The sequence below is a fragment of the Lissotriton vulgaris genome, unplaced genomic scaffold (assembly GCF_964263255.1).
Source record: "Lissotriton vulgaris unplaced genomic scaffold, aLisVul1.2 SCAFFOLD_2408, whole genome shotgun sequence".
Classification (NCBI taxonomy): domain Eukaryota; kingdom Metazoa; phylum Chordata; class Amphibia; order Caudata; family Salamandridae; genus Lissotriton; species Lissotriton vulgaris.
The window spans coordinates 137,099-147,644 of record NW_028248162.1 but is presented as its reverse complement, the minus strand read 5'-3'; positions in this window follow the sequence as shown (position 1 = coordinate 147,644).

Genomic DNA, 10,546 nt, shown 5'->3' with positions numbered 1-10,546 from the left:
GTTTTCAGTTTGTACATTTTTCTAGATTTTTCAATCCAAGTTTGGTTGACTTTGTAGAACGATGGCTTCAGATTTTCAACATACGGTGTGGTGGCGCTGACTGGGAGGGGGCGCTTCGCTCCTGCCCCCTCCCCAAGTAAGATTTTCATACGTGAAAGTACGTTAATGGTTTTGGTCCCTGAGATGCTTCGATGTCACTACCATTCTCAAATAGCATAAGTTCTGGATGTTGGGTGCCATAGTTAAGAGTTCTGAGCAGTGCTTGTAACACTGTCTGAAGCTTATTTCCACCTACTGCAGCTTCACTATTCTCAAAGTAAGTGAGTGTCGTTTGTGGACCTGACTGCATTAGAAAACAATGTGATATGTTACCTTCCTAAACAGCTTGACGGAGGCCCCTGAGGGGCGGTGTGATGGCCATGGACTCGGAGAAGACGCTTGGCTCCGACACCCTCCCCAAGTCTTATAGCACTGGTGTAGCCTGAGATCGCCCCCGACATAGGCGGCCGGCTCCCGGGGTCCGGCGGAACTTTTTGCCTTTTGATGACTCTTCAATTCTGGACCTTGTCCCACAATCCGTTTGACCTGAAGACAAGCTGTAGTGGGGCGCCCCTTTATCGTTTTAGTTGCCATTCCGCCCGCTTTTGCTACACTGTGCCTCTTCCGCCATTCAGCTGTTTACCGCCCGCTCTTGCGACTACAGCGTCTCGCTCACCATGTAGTTGAGATGCGCCCGCTCTTGCGGTGCAGCGATAGGCGGCTGCCACAGGACTCTCAAAATGGCGGCCGGCTCTTCGGTTTTGGGCCTGGTCCACTAAAATGGCCCTGGGACACCTTAGAACTCGGACGCTTGTCTGCTAGGGCTTGGGTCCCATTCTCGAAAAGCGTCCCCTCAGCCGTGAAGATTCTACAAAAGTCTTGGGGGCCTCCGACTCCCGCAGGCTTCTGGTGGGGAGCGGCTGCCATGATTGCTCGTGGAATGGCCACGACGGAGCTACGAGATGGTAGTGGTCTCATGCTGACGCCAGCTTTAGTCTGAAACATCCAGAAACACTGTAGACTACCAATTCGATCAGTTCCGGTAGCGCCCCAACATGACCCGGAAGAGAAGAACTTGCCCTCCCCTCTTTGACTGATGGTTCTTGTTGCCTGTCCCCTCTGTTGTCATTTAACAGAACTTTTTGGACTGCTGAAAGGGGTTGTGTTCTGAACGCTGGTTGGTGGAGACATTTAGACTATATTCTTGACCTACGTTGTCGCGTAATGCGTTTTATGACACGCCGCGTTAGCGCACCCGGAAGTGATCCGAGGCGCGGCGCGCAGCGCGTAACGTAAGCATAACAGGTCATGTGACTTGTTAATAAAACTTTTCATTGGTTCATTTTACTTTTGTTAATTTAATGATGAAAAGCTTGGTCATATGACCTAAAAATTACGCTTTTTATTATTTTCGAACAATATTTTTTTTTCAAACATATGTTATAATATTCCAGGCTAATGTACTTTCCCGGAAAATTTACAACTGTCTTGCAAGTAAAATATATTCCTTTTTCGAGAAAAAGGGCGTTTCTTCCTTCCATGACGGAGCCGTTGAGTAAAAGAGATTCGGCCTGCTGTCTTAGTCGCCGATACGCCTGATTATCAGATTCTTATCGATCACTTTATGTTGCAGACATGAAAAACACAACTGCCCTTGACCATTTATCTTTACTGCGTTCCTACATATTATACCTTTTATCCGTCATGTAATTGGACTGCTTTATTTCACTTGCCTTTTACTGATTCGAAAACAGTCACTAAAAGTAAAAACTTTACAAATGAAAATACTACTACCGTGTTTTGTTTTAAAAACCTTTATTGTAAAAATGTCAGTATACAAATACGGGCCTACAACCACGTGGGCCGGCCACGGAGCAAACTGAAATCGTATATGATGAGGAGACATTTACACTGTAGAAGAACGTAACGAGCGGGCCATTAGGTGACAAGAACAAAGGTGTCTAACAGTTGCGGAATCGGTGGACGTACATTTTGTAATTAAAATACGACAGGGCCACTTACAATAACATTTTCTAGATATACATTTGCGGGCAAAGAGTTACGAGTCCCATTTATACCGGCGCCATTTTGGGCGAGGCCGGGCAGGTCCAAGATATAGTCAAAATGTCTCCACCAACCATCGGCCAGACCAGAACCCCTTTCGGCCCTTTATGCTACAAGATGGTGTCTTCCATTCAGAAAATATTGGTGGCAGCATTTTGAAAGGAAACAGAAACAGCCGTTCTCCTAGTGAGTTTCACATTGTTACATTTAGGAAGAATGTTGAAGAGTAGTATGTGGAAAATCTGAAGCCATTTTTCTACAAACTCTCAATCAGACTTGGATGGAAAAAAAAAACCTGAAGAATGTACAAACTGAAAACCAATTTTTGTCTGTATAGCACCAACAGTAACGCTTGAGTCAGCTTTGTGTCAAGCCGCCATTTTCATTCAATCAATAGCGTCCCCCTGCACACATTCAGGGACCTGGTCGTGTCTTCAGATGAAACGCATTGTAGGAAAAGAAGCAGAAAGGAAAAGGCAAAAAGTTCCGCCGGACCTAGTGAAGCTGCAGCAGGTGCAAATAAGCTTCAGACAGTCCTACAAGCACTGCTCAGAAATCTCAACTGAGGCACTCAACATCCAGGACTTGCCATTCGGATCTTGGCGCCTTGTGCTGGTTCCGACCTATTCACACATCAGTCCACTACTGACATCACCTCATAAGCCAACGGGGCACCCCACGCCGACTTTCGGCGCAGCATTGTAGGATGGCCACACCAGTGCGGCAATTTGCTGGACACCACCTCGGTGCCATCCAGATCTCGGCGCGTTCATTCAATCAATAGCATCCCCCTGCACACATTCAGGGACCTGGTCGTGTCTTCAGATGAAACGCATTGTAGGAAAAGAAGCAGAAAGGAAAAGGCAAAAAGTTCCGCCGGACCTAGTGAAGCTGCAGCAGGTGCAAATAAGCTTCAGACAGTCCTACAAGCACTGCTCAGTAATCTCAACTGAGGCACTCAACATCCAGGACTTGCCATTCGGATCTTGGCGCCTTGTGCTGGTTCCGACCTATTCACACATCAGTCCACTACTGACATCACCTCATAAGCCAACGGGGCACCCCACGCCGACTTTCGGCGCAGCATTGTAGGATGGCCACACCAGTGCAGCCACTTGCTGGACACCACCTCGGTGCCATCCGGATCTCAGCGCGTTCGAGTCACTGTGCCGGAAGAGTGACCGGAACTCAGCTGAACACGCCGTCTTTCGGCGCAGCATTGTAGGATGGCCACACCAGTACGGCAATTTGCTGGACACCACCTCGGCGCCATCCGGATCTCGGCGCGTTCGAGTCACTGTACCGCAACAGTGACCGCAATTCAGCTGGACACGCCGTCTTTCGGCGCAGCATTGTAGGATGGCCACACCAGTGCGGCAATTTGCTGGACACCACCTCGGTGCCATCCGGATCTCGGCGCGTTCGAGTCACTGTACCGCAACAGTGACCGCAATTCAGCTGGACACGCCGTCTTTCGGCGCAGCATTGTAGGATGGCCACACCAGTGCGGCAATTTGCTGGACACCACCTCGGTACCATCCGGATCTCGGCCCGTTGTGCTGCCTTCGGCCTATTCGCACATCGGTCCGCTACTGACGCCGCCTCACGTGCCAACGGATTTTCTACGCTTTTTGTAGCCCTATGTCGCATAACAGGTCATGTGACTTGTTTATAAAACTTTTCATTGGTTCATTTTACTTTTGGTTTCCTAAAGATGGAAGGCTTGGTCATATGACCTAAAAATAACACTTTTCATTGGTTTAGAACATTTTTTTTTCCCAAACGATGAAAGCCCCACCTTGTTTCTGGATCATTCAGACTGAAGCTGGCGTCAGCATGAGAGCACCACCATCTCGTGGCTCCGTCGTGGTCATTCCGCGAGCAATCATGGCAGCCGCTCCCCACCGGAAGCCTGCGGGAGTCGGGGGCCCCCAAGACTTTTATACAATCTTCACGGCTGAGCGGACGCTTTTCGAGAATGGAGCCCAAGCCCTAGCAGGCAAGCGTCCGAGTTCCAAAGTGTCCCAGGGCCATTTCAGTGGACCAGGCCTAAAACCGAGGAGCCGTCCGCCATTTTAAGAGCCATGTGGCAGCCGCCTATCGCTGCACTGCAAGAGTGGGAGCAACTCAACAACATGGTGAGCGAGACGCTGTGGCCGCAAGAGCGAGCGCAACTCAGCTAGATGGCCGCCACCTGGGGAGGCCCGTTCACGCCGGCTCCCCCACGCCCCCCCCCGAGCCGCCGCACGCCAATTTTCGGAGCAGCATTGTAGGATACCAAAACCAGTGCGGCAGTTTACTGGACATCACCTGGGTGCCTGTCGTACATGTTGTGTCAGCCATGTGACACTGGACACAGACCGCTACTGACGAGGCCTCCCCCCGCACCACCCGGGACGCCCCACGCTGTTTTTCTGTGCTGCATTGTAGGATCCCTAAACCAGTGCGGCACCCAGGCGACATCACCTGGGTGCCGTCCAGAACTCTGCACGTTGTGCTGCCTTGGGACTATTCGCACAACAGACCGCTACTGACGAGGCCTCCCCCCGCCCCACCCGGGACGCCCCACGCCAATTTTCGGAGCAGCATTGTAGGATCCCTAAACCAGTGCGGCACCCAGGCGACATCACCTGGGTGCCGTCCAGAACTCTGCACGTTGTGCTGCCTTGGGACTATTCGCACAAAAGACCGCTTCTAACCATTGTTGCTTTTTGTGTTGAGAAATGTTTAAATGTTTTTAGTTTTTGTTCCGTTTGTTAAAGTTAGTAGTTAATAAAGTTTTATAACCTTACTTTGTTGGAGTGTTATCTATTTTTTTAAAAACGGGTGAATGGGGCCTTGAATCGGGTTATTGTCATGTGTGGGCTTTGGAAGTGTGCTGCTGCAGGATCGGACATTTCAAACTCAAATGCACGTTCTTTTTCTTACCTTTCCGAAGCATGGAGCGCAATAGCAGGCAGAGAAAGGGTGATGCACGTGTTGAACACTACCTGACCTGGCAAGTTGCTGGCAGTGCCCCCCCGCCCGCTCCTGAAAGAGGGCACGCACACACCGCCGCCCCGAGTACTTCACAAATCTTTAAAAGACCATGCGCTTGTTCATGAGGCTTAAATGGTTTATCACCTCTTCTAGAACCCCTGCATCGACCCTCTGACGTTTCATGGAAAAATTACCATGTAACACAATACCAAGCCCTGTCAGCTGAAACCCCCAAGGAATCGTGGGGCATATTATCAAGGGGGTTTATCTCCGCTTTTTTGGCTTTAAAAACCATGAAAGCGGAGATAAAATTATTTCCCTATTATCAAGCTGTCGCTAACACCAGTTAGTGACAGCTAAAAGGAGATAGCGACCATCTTGGGCCCCGCTTTGCATGTCAGTGATACTTATCACTAATGACATGCAAAGTGGCGTGCCAAGATGTTAGCGACTGGAAACAGTCCCTAACATCGCTACCTTCTATTACCAACTTTTGGAGATATTCGCGCTAAGCGCGAATATCTCCAAAATCTAACACCTGCCCTGAGCAGTTCTTAGCCATGTTATCCAATGGGAGGTGGATAACATGGCTAAGAGCATTAGGTCGATAATACATGAATATCGCTGACTTTTCTGCGATAATAGCAAGGTTTATCTGCGATAAAAATCGCCGATGTGCGGCGATAATTTTTGTCTCTAAACAAGTTAGAGACAAAAATTATCGCTAGTTGTTCGTAATATGCCCCCGGGTTTTTGCTTGCAGAAATCGGGAGGCGGGAGACTAGCACTGAAATCAGTACTCACACGCCTGAATCAGGAGGATTGGCATGTCTGAATTCTCTACAGCTGGGGCCATAAACTACATCCGCAGGGTTAGGTGATAGCCTGGAACCAGCCTGGCATCTAAAATGGCTGCCGTGCACGACAAAATTGTGGCATTCGAAAAAAGGCAAGATGGCGCAGCCGCTGGAAGAGATGTATCAACATATATCTGCCTCCTCAGCCACCCTCAGGAAACATAGGGGATTAGGATATGTCTCCCGCACCCCCTTATACCTAGTACTTTAATTAACGAAGCACAAAATGGCGAATTCCCGTTTCGCTACCAGTTTGCGGCCCAGTTCGCGGCCCGTGAAGCGCTTCTACCGTGAAAAATCATTTTTTTTTATTTTCCCCACGGGACCCTTTAATAACCCCAACAACATTCCTAGGGGGTCAAGAAGGGGATACCTTGCCCCCTTTCATTAAATTCCCCCTTAGTTTTTCACCTTTTCTTCTCTCTCGATCCTACCGAGAGACAAGATGGCGGCCGCTCCGGACTGTCACGCAGCAAAAAAAAAAAAAAAGCTCACGCACAGCCGCTGGAAGAGATGTATCAACATATATCAGCCTCCTCACCCACCCTCAGGAAACATAGGGGATTAGGATACGTCTCCCGCACCCACTTATAACTAGTAATTTAATTTACGAAGCACAAAATGGCGAATTCCCGTTTCGCTACCAGTTCGCGGCCGCGCTTCTACCGTGAAAAATCATTTTTTTTTTATTTTCCCCACGGGACCCTTTAATAACCCCAACAACATTCCTAGGGGGTCAAGAGGGGGATACCTTGCCCCCTTTCATTAAATTCCCCCTTCGTTTTCCACCTCTTCTTCTCTCTCGATCCTACCGAGAGACAAGATGGCGTCCGCTCCGGACTGTTTAGAATGTTGACAGACACCGGAGAGCCAATCAGCTTTCTGCGCGCAAAGTTCCGATAAGCGAAAAGTAAGCGGACCGGATCGCTGCCCAGAGCGCTGTTACAGATATATATCTTGGTTTGAACGTTAATTTCTCAAAAACTACTGGAGCACATATATTGAGACCTAGCAAAGGCACATCGGGCTAACAGTCCCTACAATTTTGCCAAGTTTCGTGCAAATCCATTCAGCCGTTCGAGCTAAAAGTGAGTCCAACCGCCCTATGGAAATTAACATGGGAAAAACGCGTTTTGGGACCCCCCTTTTTTCTCAGCCCCCCCTTGACGAAACCCCACCAAATTTTCAGGGGCTGCTCAGAAACAAAATGTGCCATTTTCCTGAAAATTTCAGCCGATTCCGTCCACAAAAGCCAAAGTTATTAGACATAGAATTTTCAAAAGTCCCATAGGGAAAAAATTCTAACTATATATACCTACTGGCGATAGCCAGTAGGTAATATATATATATATATATATATATATATATATATATATATTCACTGAGAAAACCATAGGTTTCAGGCCTTATATAGTTAGGAATTAGCATATAAAAATATAAAAAATCTTTGAAATTCACTGAAAAAAACCATAGGTTTCAGGCCTTATGTAGTTCGGAATTAGCATTTAAAAAACCATTGAAATTGCTCCTATATAGTTAGTTGTACTAACTATATTTCGCGCACCCGCAATCCACTGCTGATGATGTCACATATTACATCATTCATGACATGGTCAGTGACATCACTGATGACATCTCAAATGACATCAATGATGACATCACTGATGACATCATCCAGTGAATGTGGTTTGCTTCGTTATTTAAATATGCATTATATATATAGAAATTTGCATTGAAGTATGAGTGGATATATATAAATAAATATTTGGATGGAGGACTTTAACAATGTATAGTGTCTCACTAAATATAGAGGATAGTGTCTAAACTGTGTGAATATCTGTATCACTTTGTCAGTTGTTGTGTAAACTGGTTCTCCAGTTGGTTACTAGCTATGTTAAAGTCTATATTAGTTATTGTTTAGTTAATTGAGTATTTGTATTGGAGAGTGAATGTGTGTGTGGTTCGGTGGAGGGTGTGTGACTGCCCAAAGATGTGTGAATAGTTGATTCAGTAGATATATGAAGTTAAAACTACATGTTCTAACAGTTGTTTGGGTGAGTGAATATCCTTATGGGTGTGGTGACAAGCAAATATATTTCTCAATGGAACATGTCCAACAAACTAGAAAAACTAAAAGGCAGTGTACTTACTTTAGGCTTTTTAAAAACTCCTGTTTTTCTATTTTAGTTAATTCTTTGTTTGACTTATCCCCTCTTTTAATATCACTGCCCACTCACCCGCAGACTAATTGGTTGAAGCACCGTTGTTTGGCGGGTCCTTTTCCCGGTATTCCCGGTACTGTTGCACTTTGGCGGCCATATTGGGGGGGTAGAGGTACGCTCGGTGGTGCCATCTAGATGCTGTGGCGGTCTAGTCGTCACAAGGACGCTAGTCGTCTACTTAAGAAGGTCATGCTGACGCGCAGCGGACTCACGCAGCGGGGTCGCCGGATTTCTGCCGGAGTTATGCCAGAGTTCTGCCTGTCTGCGCTCGTCCGCGCTGAGGACGCGCTGCTGGACGGGCTGCGTAAGGAGGTCGATGTCTCTACGGTAGCCTGTCAGGTATCCCGCTTCTATTCCTTTACAGATATGATTGCTTTGAAACCATCTCCTTTGCCCTGTCACTATAGATCCACTCCTGAGGCCCTGCTTAGCATTTCCATCTGCCGTATTTGTCATAGTGATCCCCTCCCTACCTCGCTTTCTGGAAGTATACAAGCCCCCTCCATCGATAAGGTCCCCCCTCATTCAGAAAGGGTTTTTTTAATTAATGCCCGTCCGCTAATTAAAAACAATATCGCTTTCCATGACTTTGTCTCGTCTAGGAATCCATCTTGGGTTTTTATAACGGTCCGGATCTTTTGAATGCGGTCCCGGAAAGTTATGCGCTACATAGATCTGATAGAGTTATTATTATTATTATTATTATTAGATCGGTTTTGTACAGCGCACGGTTACCCTAGAGCATCCCTGCACTTTGCCAACAGAGTAATACTACAAACAGAACAAGGGCAAGAAGATTAGCAGAAGAGGAACGTTTTCAATTGTTTTCGAAAACGCAAAAGGCATGGTTCTGAGATCAAGGGGAAGGGTATTCCAGAGGGGAGTAACATTAACGGAGAATCTCCTTCCTCCTGATCAGGACTTTTTAACCCTGAGGACAACTGTCAGATGTTTAGGTCCGAACGTAAAGTTCTACTGGCTTTATATGGGGTCACCATCTTTTGAAGGACGGGAGGGCCTTTGCCTTGCAAGATTTTGTGCGCAAGACAGAGGGATTTGAATTTCACCCTTTCCCATATTGGCAACCAGTGTAATGCCCTCAGTGCTGAATTGGCCGATCGAGACATGGGGATGTTGTAAAGCATTCGTGCTGCCGCATTCTGAACTTGTTGGAGTTTGTTCAGAGTGATCTCAGGGGCACCCAGGTAGATCGCATTGCTGAAGTCTAACCTGGACATGATCAGGCCCTGGATTAAAAGCTTCCGAGACAAAAAAGGAATCAGAGGCAGTACTTTGCGTACCGATCGAAGGAGGCCAAAACAGACACCAGCTAATTTGGAAGCCTGGGTCCTAAAGGAAAGGTCTTGTTCCAACCAGATACCCAGGCTCTTGATTTCAGACTTGGGTTCGGGAGGGGGTCCTAGGCAGCGGGGCCATGCCGAGCAAGGGAGAGAGGGAGTTTTTGGTCCCATCAGCATTATCTCTGTTTTTGACCCATTCAATTTTAATGCTGAGTCCCCCATCCAAGAGTAAGACTTAGAGGGGGAGGACTGGCGATGCTTTATAAAACTTCTTCTGTTTGTCGCATAAAAGTCCTCTCTGAGCCCTCTGACTCCTTTCAGGCTATGCACTTTTGTATTTCCTCCTCTCCTTCGGTATCCTTCACGGGTCTTCTTATCTATAGACCTCCTGGCCCCAGAACCAATTTTAGCCATGATCTTTTTAGAATTCTGGAACCTTACTTTGGTAAATCCCACTTTACCATCCTAGGGGATTTAAATTTCCATCTAGATGACCTGAGTTCGAAAGACACTCACTCCTTGACGGATCCACTCACCGCATGTGGTCTTCTTCAGCTGGTGAACAGTACAACCCATCTGGCAGGGCACATCTTGGATGGGGTGTTTTCCAATGACCCTAGGCTTTCCTTGGGCCCCCCCCATACCATTGGTCTGGTCAGATCATTTGGCCGTGCCCTTAGAACTGACATCTTCTCCAGGACCACTGCCCACCCTGGTTCCCGCCAATAGAATCCCCAAGAGATGCTTTAGGAATAATACAAACAAGGCCCTTGCTCCCCGAATAGGATCCGTGGCCCTCTTAGCTACCAAAGATGCCGGGGCAGCTGCACAGGAGCTCGACAATTCCATCGCTAGAGCAGTGGATGTGCTAGCCCCAGCATCTCTCCGCTACTCAGCAAGGGCTAAACCCTCTGCCCCCTGGTTCACAGAGTCTCTGAGACCCCTGAGGCAGAACTGTAGGAGGCAGGAGAGGAAATGGCGGAAAACCTGGGAGCCGACTGAAAGAGATTGTCACAAGCGGCTGCTGGGAGAGTATAAGGCTAGGATCATCAGGGAAAACAGGAATTCTTTTCCAAACGTACGA